The sequence below is a fragment of the Mus caroli genome, chromosome 16 (genome assembly GCF_900094665.2).
Source record: "Mus caroli chromosome 16, CAROLI_EIJ_v1.1, whole genome shotgun sequence".
NCBI classification, from domain to species: Eukaryota; Metazoa; Chordata; class Mammalia; order Rodentia; family Muridae; genus Mus; species Mus caroli.
The window spans coordinates 71,697,395-71,713,928 of NC_034585.1; the positions used below are offsets into that span (position 1 = coordinate 71,697,395).

The 16,534-nt window shown below is 40.4% G+C and overlaps 1 long non-coding RNA gene across 1 annotated transcript in view; it reads right to left on the minus strand.

Annotated features, from left to right (window-relative positions):
- The window catches only part of LOC110311936, a 69,936-nt gene extending 53,965 nt beyond the window's left edge, over positions 1-15,971 (minus strand). The window contains exon 1 of the long non-coding RNA XR_002380009.1: positions 15,824-15,971. This is a non-coding gene — a long non-coding RNA (uncharacterized LOC110311936). The remainder of the gene's footprint in view (positions 1-15,823) is intronic.
- Positions 15,972-16,534: the final 563 nt, after the last annotated feature.

Here is a 16,534-nt window from a genome sequence, read left to right on the forward strand (position 1 = left end):
CTCATGGAGGCATTTCCTCAACTGAAGCTCCTTTCTCTGTGATAACTCCAGCTGTGTCAAGTTGACACAAAAATAGCCAGTACACCTGGTATCATGACAAGGACATAGCAGACACCAAATAAATGGTGGTTACTGTTTTCATACACGTGTGAGAGGATACTTAGGCTTTGAAAAGACCACACTGTCCTATATGGCTACACTTAGTTTAAATAATACATATTTGTGTCTCTTTATATATATGTATGTGTTCCTGAAAAATGATGGGGTAAGAAAGTTTTTCTCTACATAAAAACTGTATTTTATTACTTTATATTATGCAGTAGGGAAAGCATGCTTTGAATAGAGGAGGGAGCCATTTCTAATCTTGATTCATTACCACCTCAGTAGAAAAATTCCATGTGGTAGTTCATATGCATGAAACACAACTGGGATCTTTGTTGATCTCACTGGAAAGAATGAAAGGAAAAATATGAGGTAGTGGGGTTAGAGAATAGCTATTGAAAGGATGGCAGTATTATATTAGGAAGAAAAACAAAGTCAGATGAGAGCAAATGGCCAGCAACAAGAAGCCTCTTATGGGCATGCAATGAGAATTCACTGTGATGAATATAGTCAGGGCATGTGCACCAAACAAGGGTGTTAAGAGAAAATGAGTAAGAGTGAGTGTCTTAGGCACTTTCCTATTGCTTGGAAGAGACACCATGATGAAGGCAACTTATGCAAGTATTTATCGGTGGCTTACAATTTCAGAGGATTAATCCATTATCATCATGGTAAGGAGCGGTGCAGCATGCAGGCAGATGGGTGTGGCAGTAGAGTGGTAGTTGAGTGTTTATATTTTGAGACAATAACCAGGAAGGAGAGAGGAAGCTAACTGGAATACCCTGGGCTTTTGAAACATCAAAGCCCACCTCCAGTGACATACCTCCTCCAACAAGTCCACACCTCCTCCAACAAGGAGCCCATCTCCAGTGACACACCTCCTCCAATGAGACCACACCTCCTGATCCTTCCCAAACAGTTCCAGCAACTGGGGACAAAGTATTCAAACATATGAGTATATAGGGGCCATGATCATTCAAACCGCCACAGTGAGAAAGATCAGGCATGACTCATGTATGATGAGTTGATGTTATAGATGACAAATCATTTTTTTTCCAAGCTAAGGACTTTCTAGAATTTGGGGCTTTGCAGTCCTAAACCCCAGATAGTCCTAGAGCCTTAACCTAATCCTTAGGCAAAGAGGAAAGAAAATGATGACTTTAGGAGGTTGTCATGAGCCACAAATAAAACACATGACCATGGATTATATTTAATCTTACATATTGGTTGGTTCCAGAATATCTAGATTTACAGTTAATAACATGAAAAAAATAAGTAATGAAAATATGTTCTACTTAGAACAGGTTTTTGTCTAATTTCATTATTTTTAAAAGTGGCTAGCTCACAAGTGGGACTCTAAAATATAATCATAATGGATAGACTAAATAAATAAATAAATGGTAAATTGTTATTTTAAAGGATTTGGGTTATTTCTTAAAATTAAATATTTTCCAATGTTTATACTTTATATGTTTTGCATTAATATCTCTTATGTTTCAAACATTTATAGCTTTAAAAATGTGAATTAAAAATGGTGAATAAAAATATCTGACTTTTTCAAAGAATATTTTTACTTCTAGAAAATTAGCTATGTTTTATATATACATATGTAATCAAAATATATAGCATTAATTACAGGTTTATTTATATTTTTCAAAATCAATATTAAGCTTTGCCTATTCATGGTATTAAATTGCTTTTATACATGACAATGAGAAAATGATATGTCTTTGCAATACAGTAGTTATTTTTACTAAATCTAAAAATTACATTTGAAGGATTCAATTAGCTAAACCTACCAAACTTTTCATTCAATAAAGACATGGAATGTATGTGTGTTTCAAGATGTGAGAGACTACATGAGTGCTAAGAAATAAACCTCTCAAGCACTAGTTATTAAGGTGAGAGGAAACTTTGTATTTTCCAAGAGTCTCTCTGTTGATTGATAGCCTGGACTAGTTCCTGAGTGTGGTATCAGAAAGAGTAATAGGTCAAGTTAATATTCAGCATTGAGTGAGAGCTGTCACAAATGATAGTCACGGTAACTCAGTAACTCTTTTCAACCAACCTGTGGTGACTGAGCCTTGAACTCTTAAGTATCTAATCTTTAATAATTGCAGCATCTATAAATCTAGAAATTTAATCAAAAGGCAGAGAAGACTAAACTATGAATCTTATTATTTCTAGGTTCTCCTAAGAGATGGAAAGGGTTGAGAGTGATCGTAATTGTTAAAATCTTGACTGAAAACTCTTTTTGATGAGTCTGTCAATGCCATTGTCTTTTGTTCTTTGCCCTATGTAGTCATGCTCTGGTTGCACTAGATTTTTGAGCGTACAACACAATGTCAAGAAGTTCTGGGCCTGGGGGACCGTCCTGTGATCACAGCCAGTCACGCTAATGGATGATGGGGGATGCTTTGGTGGATAGAGGTGCTTACCGTCAAACCAGAACTGAGTTTCTTCCTCAGGAACCACACGGTGGAAAGAAGATCAATTCCTGAAAGTTGCCCTCTGACATCCACACATTTTAAAGAAAGACATAATGGATAAAATTTTAAAGAAGGAGCATCATGGGCTGAAGAGGTGGTTTAGTGGCCAAGAAGAACACAGACTCCTGTTGAAGTGAAGTCATATAGTTCACTTAACAGTGCACCAGCAGTGGCTAACCACCAAGAACTTGTAATTTCACTTCCAAGGGATCTGACACCCACTATTTTTCTTTGTGGGCACCTGTCTACAAGTGGTGGTATCTCTCTCTCAATCTCTCTCTCTCTCTCTCTCTCATACACACACACATACACACACACACACACACACACACACACACAGACAAGCATACACATGCACATGGAAAAAATTATTTTACACAGGAAGGAAGATCATGAGTTCAAAGCCTGCCTGATTGACTTAGAAGGACCTTGTCTCAAAAAATAAAATACAATGTACTACAAGGGCCAGGGGTACATCTTAGTAGTGGAGTACTGTCTAATATGTGTGAGGCCCTGAATTCAGTGCCTACCACACACACGTACTTCTGTAATATTTTCTAAATAATACGTGTCTGTATTCATGTTTGTGGTATTTGATTTTTCTTCTTGACTTTTGATAAAATAACCACTTAAAATTTTAAAAAATGGAGTGAGGAAGGGCCTCACTCTGAAAACACCATACTGCTATGGATCAACAAATCAGCACTGTAAGACTGGACAATCATACAAAGAATGACTGAAATGGAAACGGAATCTTTGTGAGGGCTAGGTGTTGTTCTCTAATCGGCTTTTCTCTTGACTTTCGAAGCTGGTGTGTGTGAGATTTTACAGTGTGTAAATCACCTCTGCACTGTGCACTTTCAGGTCTGGGGCAGAGCACAGGCTTCCTCATTTGCCACGAGCTGCACGCTACTGTTGGCTCATCCTCAGCTTCCTCAGAGTGGTCCCTCACCTGGGTAAAGCTCCCATGGTCCTGATGCCTGCCTGAACACTCACAGCCTCGATATATGAACATTTTATTACTTGCAATAACATCATTCAGTCAGATTTATCTAATTTTTATAACTTTGGGGAGTTGCTCAGATAAAAGATGTCCTTTGATCAGAAGATGCCAAACTAGATTTCTCTGTTTGTGGCTGAGGAAAGAACATACTATTCCCACAAGGGACCTCCCAAACGTTTTGTCCCACACTTTTTGAGACTTAGGATCTTTTTTCGAATAGTTCCTTTGTAGATCTGGGTGACAAGTTGGCTAAAGCAAAATGGCCTTTTATTTTCCTATTGGTCAAAACAGAACTAAGTCATCCATAAAGGGAGAACTCCGGGGTGGGCTGGAGGAAGGTGTTAGAGCCAGGAGCAATAGGGAATTTGAGTTGGTGATCAGAGAGTGTGGTTTTAGAAAATCTGCCTTCTGGTCTCCAGCAGCCACCCCAAATCATGATCTCATGCACTCATAAGTGGTCCTGAGCTTGGAAACTGTCTTCGTCAGGGTTTCTATTCCTGCACAAACATCATGACCAAGAAGCAAGTTGGGGAGGAAAGGGTTTATTTGGCTTACACTTCCATACTGCTGTTCATCACCAAAGGAAGTCAGGACTGGAACTCAAGCAGGTCAGAAAGCAGGAGCTGATGCAGAGGCCATGGAGGGATGTTCTTTACTGGCTTGCCTCCCCTGGCTTGCTCAGTCTACTCTCTTATAGAACCAAGACTACCAGCCCAGAGATGGTCCCACCCACAAGGGTGGGACCTTGATCACTAATTGAGAAAATGCCTTACAGTTGGATCTCATGGAGGCATTTCCTCAACTGAAGCTCCTTTCTCTGTAATAACTCCAGCTGTGTCAAGTTGACACAAAAGTAGCCAGTACAGAAACCCAGCTCTTTTTCTAGCGCTGCCACGTATTAGCTATTTGATTCGGGCGGGTGCTTTTCTTTTACCTTTGTGAACGCATGCTTTCTTCTTCCCTTTTAAAATGGCAGACAGTAGACAGGCAGTTAACACCCCCTGTGCTTTCCTCCAGCTTTAAAAAGTAAGCACAGGTACAGGAAAAACACTTTTGAGGTCTTCATAACTCCCTACAGGATGGATATTGCAAGGGTGCATGAGGTTCCATCCCTCCCTGAGCTACTACTGACAGTTAGTGTTAGCTAGAGGAAGCATGTCATGTTCTTCAGTGATATCGTCACTGACAAGATGGCTGTGCTTCTGGAAATAGTTCCTGCCCATTCAGGCACTCTAGTTAAACTCTGTGGGACACATAAACATCTTTGCATGTACATTTGCATGTGTGTTTATGCATGTGCGTGCACACACACACACACACACACACGTAAGAAGGGAATTGTTGGGGATGGTGCTTTCAGTAAGAGAAATAGGTAGGGGTTAAGACAAGGTAAACATGGATGAAAGGGACTAAAATGTATTATATACATGTATGAAACTGTGACAGAATAAAACAAAGAAAAAAATATATTCTGATTGATTGCTATAATTTACTGCGCAGTCTATGAGTTGTATGCAGTAAAAAGTAGGCAGTGAGACTCTTATGCATCCCCAAAGATGATTGGAAGGCAAGATTTTATAGTTCTTATGTGAGTTCTTGATTTTACTATGTCTCATTTTCAAAAATTTATATTTTAGTGTGTGTGTTTGGGGGGATACACATCTGTGAGGATGCACATGCTCATTTATGTGTGAGTCAGAAATCAGGTAAACAAGTTCTTTCTCGGCGATTGTATGTCTTGTTTTTGAGACAGAGTCTCTTATGGAACCGGTGCAAAGTGAATCAGCTCAGATGGCTGGCCAGTGAGCACCAAGGCTTAACTTGTCTTCACATGCCACCATACCCAGCTTCTTTCTTTCCTTCTCCTTCTCCTTCTCCTTTCTTCTCCTTCTCCTTCTTCTCCTTCTTCCTCTTCTTCCTCTTCTTCCTCTTCTTCCTCCTATTCTTCTCCTTCTCCTCCTCCTCCTCATTCTTCTTTCCTTCCTTCTCCTTCCCCTTTCCCTTCCACTTCTTCTGCCTTTTTTCTTCCTTTTCCTCTTTCTCTTCTTCTTCACAAGGATTCTAGGGTTAAAGTTGAGTCTTCATGCTTGCATAGCAAACGCCTTGTTCACTGAGAAATCTCTGAGGTATCCTAAAAATTTACAATAGTAACTCTCCATTTTCGTAGACTGAGGATGGGTACTGCTTTATATCTCATTATAATACTCTGTTCCCACCATCTTTTCTAAGTAATGAGAATAACAATGAGAATAACTTTTTTTTTTTTTAGTGTGGGATAGCTTTTTTCTCTCTCTAAATCTAAAGTCACTGGTATAAGTTTATAAAATAAAATGGAAGTTAGCATCAAATAAATTAAGATGGTGGACTTAAATGAAGGTGTATACTACTGTAGTTTCTCTCAACTGATTAATAATCTGAACAACATAAAGGACAAGCTCTAAAATGCCTGTGACAGAATACAAATGGTGGGACATGCCTATAAGCACAGGAGAGTGGGTTTTGAGAAGAGTCAGGTACACATAGTGAGGCCTTGATGATAAGGAAGATAGAATGGATGAATGGAAGGAAGGAGGGACAGAGGGACTGAAGGAGGTAAAAAAAATCAGGGACATGAAGCAGAAAGGGAAGGAGTAGGGAAAGGAGAAGAGGTGGGGGATTTCGGTAAGAGGAAGGAGAGGAAAGAAGGCAGACTTTAGAAATACTACGATCATTTTTCTGCATTCAAATTCCTTGGAGTTTGTAATTTTGTAAAGTAAACTAAATGAGAGTTTTAGGGGAAAAATCCATTATGAACTGGAGCACATTTTCATGCAAAAGGTGAAATTAAACATTTACAAACTGACTTGGGGGGTTTCTGTTAAAGTCTCCATTAAATGCACTTGGAAGGAGAAAGATGTTACTGTGAAGGACTTCTGTGTGCTGCCAAGGCACTTAACACTTGTTTGTCTTTATTTCTAAAAGATTGTTTTGTCTTATTTCACTTGTCTGTGTCTTATGTCTGTGTGCACCACATGTGTGCCTGGCCCAGGGAAGTCAGAAGAGGGTGTTGGGTCCTCTAGAACTGGAATTATGGATGGTTGTGAACCACCGTGTGGGTATTAAAAATTGAACCTGGGTCCTCTGCAAGAGCAACATGTGCTACTAATCTCTGAGCCTTCTTTCCATCCTCTATATGCGTACTTACTTCTGTATCGTCCTCATCTCCTACCTCTCAAGTCAAAAGCTGTGAGACTGAACAAAGGCACGACTTTTCTTCTCAGTCCCTCAGCATCAGCTACTAGGAGTGAGGAGTTGACTGTAGGTAGCAATAAGATAAAAATACTTTTTTTTTTTAAAATTTATTTATTTATTATATGTAAGTACACTGTAGCTGTCTTCAGACACTCCAGAAGAGGGCGCCAGATCTCGTTACGGATGGTTGTGAGCCACCATGTGGTTGCTGGGATTTGAACTCTGGACCTTCGGAAGAGCAGTCGGGTGCTCTTACCCACTGAGCCATCTCACCAGCCCATAAAAATACTTTCAAGAGGCCCTGCAACTGTCATCTTCCCCACAGCTCTGGGTAGCATGGATCTCTGTGCTTGACTGCAGGTCACCCTTGCCACTCCATTTGAAATGCAAAACAAACTCCGTGAAATGGAACTTGCAGCAGGAACTTGCTTAAGGCTGTTTTTCTTTTTCTTTCTAATATTGATTTTTAGACGAGGTTCTACGCTTATTAGATGCTAAGAAATATGTGTGTGGTAAATGAATTAAAGTGAAGATGTGCGCTTTAGAATTGCTGTCTCAGTGCTCAGATATCTTTGCTATTAAACCACCCTACTTGTATTCTGTACCAGAGAGATGGTTCGGTGTTTAAGAGTATGTGTTACTCTTGTAGAGGACCCACATGGCAGCTTGCAACTGCCTGTCAACCAGCTTCAGGAAATCTGGCCCCCTGTCCTGGTCCCTGCAGGCACTAGGCACACACAGGATACACATACACATATGCAGGCAAGTCACTCTGGTACACATAAAATCAGTGTAAATAAACTTCTTTTCATAAGTTAAGGGCTATTTGATTATAAATACATGGATTGCACTCAGATGCTTAAATCAATATGACTTATATCTACCATGCTTTTTTATTATTTATAACGTGGATTGAAAATATATGAACACAGTGTTGCGTACGGTGATCCCAGTTATTGAAAAAGCTGGAGATGGTAGACACTACCATTTAGAACAATCTGAAAAACAAGATCCCATTAGGAAAGACAGGAGATACTTAAATATGGTAGGACTCAACTTTGCAGTTGTCTAAAAAGAAAAAAAAATGGACCCTAGAAATCACCACTTTGGTTTTAAGACTGTCTAAAACACTTAAGATTATGTAGCAATCTTTGTCACCCAATGTAGCGCACGTGATCCTAGGACTGTTATCAGTGTCACTATACTGAATGCATGAGGAGAATGCATGAGGAGCAGGCCTCTCCTTGCATGTGCCTTAATAATGGGAATGGTCTTTCTCTCAGCATTTCTAGTGAGAGAGCAGATCCCAGGAGTTCAGATTTAACTATGAGACTGGCAAGGCTCCCAGCACTGCCTGCCTTTGAGAGCTGCTCTTTAAAACAAAAACAAAAACAAAAAACAAAAACCAGTAATTGGTGAAGAAATTAGTAACTTTCATAAATAATCAAAGGCTTAAAAAAATCTTAAAGGCTATAAGCAGCCTTTAAAGAAAAAAACATCTAGGGGGGTGTAATAATCTGATTTCTTTTGTTTTGCCATGCAGTTACAATTTTCATTATGCTACAATGATCTTTCTAAATTATCCTGAATTTTAATAGCTAAAAACTATCAACCAATGTGACTGCTCTATCTATCCATTTTCTGTAGTTTAAGAATGTTATTGAGTAATATTGAACAGCAACTATAAAATGGAGACAATGGATTGGAAATGGTATCGTCTGAATCACCAAGAGATTGATTAGGTCATAGGTAAACTGCTTCAATTGGCTCAGTCAACTGTGTTGTTTTAGAAAACAGAATACCCATACCTTAAACATGTTCACAGAATTTGTCCTAACCATAGCTGATAATAAAAAAAAATCTTGACAAAAAGTCACAAATATTGGAAACTAAAATCAACCAGGAAAACAATTATATCAATGTGATGAGGAACCAATGATTTTGTGTATGATTTAATAATGATAGAGATAATTATACATTCTTGGATATCCAATAAAATTAGGAGACTTCACATTCAAGGTCTAGCAATAGCTGGGATCCAGAGAAGGACACTGGTCCTCTCATTTGATGGGTTAAAAAGACCAAAGCTGGGCTGGAGAGATGGCTCAGTGGTTAAGAGTACTGACTGCTCTTCTTGAAGGTCCTGAGTTCAAATCCCAGCAACCACATGGTAGCTCACAACCATCCTTAATGAGATCTGATGTCCTCTTCTGGTGCTGTCTGAAGACAGCTAAGGACCAAAGCCCAGAGGTTGGATGATCGATGTGCATCCATGGCCTAAGTCTGATGTTTTGTAAAATATATCTTCTGTAAAGAGTCTCTAAAACAAATAAACACCACATTAACTAAAGATTGGCCTGGAGTGCTAAGAGGAAGGGAGTGGGGTGGGGCTGGGGGAGACTACAATTATTTGAAAGGCCTTTTGCTGGATATCAGTTATGGCCTGGATATGTTCACATGTAGATTTTATAGTGCATCTTGTTCAGTTTACGGAAAAGAATGTGAAGTCTAGAGAAGTGAAGATCACCATGAGCTTGGGTCCATGCAGATCTTCTGTATTATGTCAGACAGGCTGATGCTCTCTTTCTGGCTCAGGGTTAGCTTTTGGTCAGTCTGTTTGCTCATGATACCATTCCACAAATGCACATAGCACCCATTCTTTGGGACACACTTCAGCCCGAGGCTTGAGTGTGCACCACCAAACCAAAGAAGCTGGGCCTTTGCCCTCAGGGAGTCCTCATGTCCAACTAGCTCCTGGGAAGCCTGATAAAAATTAGATCCTCAATAAGTTGTGACATGGAAACCTCAACACGGTCCTCACATTTTCGTTTTGCTATGAAGGGTTATTAATGCGAATGTTTCCGGTGACAATTGGCAAACATATTTTCTACAGTGATTTTCCGTAGTCCAGAAACACCAAGTTTCAGAACCATTCCACGATTAAAAACATTCTTAAAAGGTTACATTGTCAAGGCCTTCAATAATTCAAATAAACTGAATAGTATATAATATAATGGTTTTTAAATGTTGCATTTACTTCCAATTCTGCTCACCAGTGATCAGTCAAGAAATATGGTAGTAAAGTAGTGACCATAAGAATTGTGTTACATTGATTTGTCAATATAATGTGTGAAAGATGATTCTAAAATGTTTAGCCTTTCTTATGTCATATGCTGCATCTCTACTGTGAATAAGGAAGGACCCCAAGAGATGGGTAGGTTTTGCTGCGTGCACCTTTTCCAGCTGTTGTATGGATATTCCCTGTAAACTGACACACATAACTTGATTCTCTGCTGGGAAACAGTGATAATTATTCTATCACCATGTGTGCGTGCAGCGCCGATAAGAATGATGTGTGTCAGAGAGGCCTGTCCACACTGCCTAGATGAGATTGACCCTTGATTTGCAGCCACAGCTGCTAATGGCAACACACGGCTATTTTCAACCTCCCCAGCTAGATTCACATTCTTCTCTGCTCTGGTGCTTTAAAAAGCATCAGGATGCTTGCCTGTCTCTACTCTGTCCTGGCAGGCCATCATTCTACGGTCGGATTTTAATTTGAGCTTAGGCATGTCATCACAAGTTCGTGGGCAAGTCATCCAGCATCTTCTGAAATGTGATGACTGTGTTCTGGGATCGCACATGGAGGATGTCATGTGAAAGATTATAGATGACTTGGAAGAGTTAACACCATGTCTCGGAAGGATGATAAATCCTAGGAAGACGTGCCCCCATCACATAGCCAAGATTCTCCACAATATTGCAGGGATGAGACGTGCCACCCGTCAATTCTCAGTCCCGAGATACACTGGAAGGAAGAGCCTTGGTGCTTCAGTTTATGAGTTCCTGTGAAAACAGTATGCTCTGTGCAAAGCTGGCCTAGCTTTCAGAAACTTCCCGAGTCTTCAACACTGTAGTGGCAGCCAAGCCACTCAACATGTCTTTTGTGAACTCTCCTCCCAGCTACCAAGAAGAGTTGATCTCTCCCTCTCATGGCTGCTCACTAGCCCTTTGGTACACCCATATGGGTGGGATTGTCTCCTTTCTCTTTCTCTATACAACACTTCCCTCTTTGAGAGCAAGCTCTCTTTCTTTGAATCTCTAGCACACATCACAGTGCCTGGCAAAAATCTTCTTTGATTAAACATTCATGGATGTTTGGATAGATGAATAGATGGGGAAATTAAGTAAAATTGGATTCAGGTAGAGGCTATTTTGCTTGGTTAGACCTGGTGCTCCTGAGCTAGAACCAATTGTCCCACTTTCCCCAGTTGAACCAATTTGAGGAGAAAAAGAAGGAAGTGTTGATGAAGGACAGTTATTTGATATCCATGCTTCTTGGTGGGCAGCTGTAGTAACAGGGGAAGCAGCATCCTTCCTTTTAACCTGGGATCCTGGAGACCAGCTGCCCTCCTTGAATGAGGAGAATGAAGGACATCAGCGCTCTAGACTTCTCGAGAGTTCTATTGTGTGTGTAAATAAGGATGGCCCAGAAAAAGAGCTTCGAAATTAGACACATTGAGGAACCAACTATAATCTAGCCAAGTCTAATTAAGTGTGTGATTTTGAACAAATTGCTTAGTTTCACATACTACCTCACTCTATATGAGTAAACTGAAAAGCCATGATATCATATCTTTCAGTGATTAGGTTGTGAAAAAAACTAAAGTGCTGACATAAAGTGTCTGGCACAGACAGATGGTGAAAAATATTTTATTTATAATGATCATGCTTATACATAATGTTATTTTTAGCTATGTAAGTGCATCTTATTTCATTAAATTTGACATTGATATTACTTGCTACTATTGTTTTGGTTCTTTCAGACTTACCAATAGGAAAAGAAATGAAGTTCTGTTTAAGAAAGTCCAAAAGTAATTTTGTGCCCACTCAGGCAAAATGCTGTGTGAAGAAGGACCATATATTCAGTGAAAAAAATCACAAATAAAATGGGATGGCTGTGGAAAGGTTCTTATCTGGAGGACTGAGCTATACAGGGTCCAAAGAAAAAGCACTTGATATAGAGTAGAAAGAGCCACTTAATACACAATCATAGGTCCCTGTCAAATGTACATCTTAGAAGCTTAACTAATGTGATGACTTGAAGAGATTGGGTCCTTTGGGTAAAACTATGAATGAAGCATCATTTGGGGCAGGCATTGTTCTTCTCATCCTAACAGGAGAAGATTCAGAAGAAGTTGGCTATCTGCAGACTGCAGAGAGCTCCAACTGAACAAAATGCCTATAGTTTGGACTTTGTGTTATCTCTCCAAAGCATTTATGCATCGAAAGCGTAGTCTACAAGGCAGTAGCATTAAGAGGTGGGAGAGCCCTTGGGCGATGCTGTCTAGTGGAAGTTAACTAGGTCACTGAGGGAGGGAATTGATGTCAGAAGGGGGTAATATAATCCTCTCATCATTTTGGTGATTTCCTGTGAGAATGGATTGCTCTAAAAGAACTTGACTGCCCCTCTTCCACCCCCCACCTCCACCCCCGCCAACTCTGGCTTCTTGTCACATCATAGAATCTCTTCTGTACAGGATCTTGGGCCACCATGACCTGAGTTCAGCTCAGACCTGCATCATATGCTCAGAACTCCTAGAACTATGCACCAAACAAATCATTGGTCTTTATAAATTACCCAGGGTCAGCCATTTTGGGAAAGTGATGTAAAATAAATTAATACCATACACATGTTCATACCTTGGTCTCATAATTTTGGCCTCCAGAACTTAGTGAAATGCACTTATGTTGTTTATAAGCCACCCAATCTATATTTCATTACAGCATCATCAGTTAATGAAGATACCTGTGTACATTCAATATAAGACGGAGCTCACAGCTGCTGTGAATCTGACATTCTATATTTCACTCATATTACAGAATGGTCTGAACTCTGTCTACCTTGTGTGCCCAGCATTAGGTTCTTACAATGCTAATCGTCCCTTTCTTCAGAACAGCCAAAACAGGCAATGAGAATAAACAGGTGACCCAAGAGGATGATGCCTGGATGAGTCATGCTGAATGTTGCCGAACAATTCACAGGTTGTTATGGCAACTAGGTCAGGTCTCTGACACAAGACTGGTTTGACTTTGACTCTCTTTCTCTCTCCTTCCTGTGCTTTCACATGACCCTCCTGCTACAAGATGACAGCTGGACTCAGAGAACTCTATCTGTGTCACAGAACCCTCCTCTCCAACCCACCCCCACTCCCTGAAGTGATCTGTTCTCCAGTTGCCTAGTGAACTTTGTGTTCTAACTGGTTGTCATAACTTTGCGGAGCTCTAATCTCAGGTACTTGTAGATTTTGTGATTAAAATTATGCAAAAGAAGGTCTAAGTGAGTGGGAATACCTGCATGAGCAAACCTTCTGTTCATTTGCATATACATGTGTAGCTGGTCATTCATCTGGCTCGCCTGCCCCTCCCTCTTCTGGCTCATAAGAGGAGAGTGGAGCTGCAGCGTGTTTCTCCTGTTTAGATCTCCATTCAGATGACTTCAAGTACAAGTTAACTTGCTGGCTGCCAGAGCAAAACATCATGGGAGGATATGTTGTCTTCAGATAACATTTTAGTTATTTGGGAAATTATCTTTGAAAAGAGACAATATAAAATTCTCTTCCTATTTAATTGAATTAAGCTATTCCTTTTAAAACATTTTTAATGATTCTTTGTGTGTTTCATATCATGTACCCGAGTCCTCCTCATCTCTCTGCCCTGCCATATCTGCCCTTCACCCTTGCAACCTCCTCCCCAAAATAAAAAACACACAAACAAGCACAGAAACAAACAGCAACAACGACAACAACAAAGCAAAGGAAAGTCTCAGCTGTAGTACATGACAGTGTGTCCCACCGTGTGTCCCTCTGTCCAGACATCTTCACTTGCAAATGTTCATTGCAATGAGTCATTGGTCTGGTTCAAGATCTCTGTCTTCTGTGACACCATCAATATTGGATTCCCACTGGGACTCCTCTCAGTTATCCTGTTGTTGCCCTCTGTCATGAAGGTACTGCAGTTTTGCATCAACAGGACTGGCCCTTTCATGCATCCCAGCTACTCACAGATGTTATAGATTTTAGGGTAGGCAAATTCTGAGACACCTGGATCTGGACCTGGGTGTTAGTTGATCTGGTCAGCACACAAGCTCTCCCTTATCGACACCATCAAGGTGAGCTCTCCAGCCCTGCTCTGGCTAAGCCATCCTTTGTCACTATCAGCCGAAGGCAGGTAGTGCCTCCAGCTTTCATGCTTTTGGGGGTGACTCACCCACACCCATGCCTCCAAGTCAGCTCCACTGTGCTGCCTAGTCAATGTGCAGGCCTACCCTTCCAGATGTTGCAGCCTTTGAGGGGCTGGGCCAACTTTCCTGCTCTCCCAACCTTAGGGCTAGCTTATCTGTATCTTCACCATCAGGGCCTGGTCAATTGTGCTGCTCCTGGTAAAGGGAAGGACTATCTCTCCTGGGCTGAGCTCATGACTCTGTGAGTGGCTTTTCTCACTGCAGGAGTTGGCTAGGGGTGAGAGTGGTGGGAAGAATTAAGTTATTCTTTAGATAGTGAAACAGTGAAATGAGTTACCTCAATTTTTTTTCTTTCTTTCTTTTTTTTTTTTTTTTGGTCAGAGAATAGCAGTGGNTATTATGCACAATATGATCATGTATAATATGTAGTTTGAAAAGCATGAGTGAAGATGGATTTGGCCCTTGGAAAAAAATAAAAAGTTTAGCAATGAGTTCTGAAAGTAACAGCATGAAAGAAATTATTGAAAGAAATACCAGCTCTCAGCCTGGGAATGCAGGCTTGGTTAATAGAATGCTTCCAATAGGCAAATCCCTGGTTTTGATCTGGGTACCACATATTTGGATATGAAGGTTTATACCAGCAATTTCATTGCCAGGAGAGGAAACGTAAGAAGATCAGAAGTTCAGAACCGCCCTTGTCTACATACCAATTTCAAGTAAAAACAACACCATTGTTATTAATTAAAAGCTATAACTGTGATTCTGAAGAAGAGTGGCTAGGGCAATTTTTATTAAACCCCGGGAGCTAAAGAAAAAGGACTGTTATCTTGCCACCTATGAGATAGGATGCAAGACTGTAGTAAAGGGATAGAGAGTTCGCCTTCCAAAAATAATCCTTTGAAAATCCCCAGGCTGAACTGAAGCACATGCGAAAATACTTATCGTAAACAGAACAGAGAGGCTATAGCTCTGAGGCAGCATTCCAACGCCATGGACAGACTAAGACTGTAGAAGTTGTCTCTGTAAATGTCTCACCAGAGAGAGAGAGTTGCTAATGAAGTCTGGGTTGCACACTGCCAATGGAAGTATCACCACCTCAGAACACAGACGTGTGAAAAGTCTTGGTGCTGTGATTTGTCAAGCTAAACCTTCCCCAGGAAACATGCGACCACACTGACCTCCTCTGTAACAGGAATTGGGAACATGGAAGACATTTAAAAAAAAAAATCTGTAGTACTTAATATTACAAAAATATATGGCAAGTACACACAAAGAGTGATGAAATCAGTGTCTCTTCTGATACTCAGGCAGCGTCTATGAAGAACACTCTGCGAATGATTTCATAGAAGGATGGGGCGAGGGCTGCGGTGGAAGATGGTTCAGCGAAGGCTAAATGTAAAAAAAGCAAGAGTGTTCATTGTGACTCGATTCTGCAGGAAGGAGACAGTCCTAGAGAGATCAACACACTGATTTTGGGTCACTGACTGAAGTGCTATAAGCAAAGTTGAACTTCAAGGGTCTCACCCTGAGACTACTGTGGAAAATACACCAGAATGAACAGGACTGGGCCCATCAGTAGCACTGACTTCATTTTCTCCTCTGTGAAGTTATGAGACTGCTAAATCAGGGAAATCCAGTAGACAATGTTGCTAATTTCATCACGACACTTGATGATCTCTCTTGTCAACAAGCTCTGGAAACATGTACTGCATGGTAGTAATAATTATGGGGATTAATCACTAGGGCTCAACATACCTTGCCAGTCTTTTCTTCCCTTGCTCCCTGCATCTCAGTGTGCTCCGTTCATTAAATTCCATGTTGATCCTGGTAAACACCCTGTGTATTCCAACCACACTGCTTTCCTTCATGGTCATCCTCTCTCCACCTGGAGTGGCATCCTTTTGTCTCTTGACATTGCAATTCAATCCATTGTTTAGTGGGACTCCACCCCCATAGAGTGCTTTCATATTTGTCTACTAATTCTATGCTTCTGTATCTTGCATTATACCATAATGTAGGTCAAGGTAGAGACTTTTTATTCTTCAACATAATCATGCTGATACTGACGATAATAGCACATTGAATGTCTTTAGTGCTTTTTAACCAGATCTCATCGTAAACCCTTTTCAGACGTTCATGGCTTATGCACGTCCATTTGGCATTGAGTGTGTAAAAGGGTAAAATATCCGACTAGCTCCTGACTTCTTTATATTGTCTGAGCAACTCAAGGCAACTTATTAGCTTCTCCAAACTTAAATATTCTCATTTGTAAGCTCTTACAGTTCTATTTAAAAGGCACTAATGGTCTCAGTGAAATCAGTACTAAATCTAAGACCCAGATGCAAGAGAAACATAAACACACATGGGAAGTCCCTCAGGAGTCCAACAGTGCTATTTGATGATGATAAATACTACTACCATACCTAGAAAACAAATGAAAAGTGAACAGTATACACAATTTCTTTC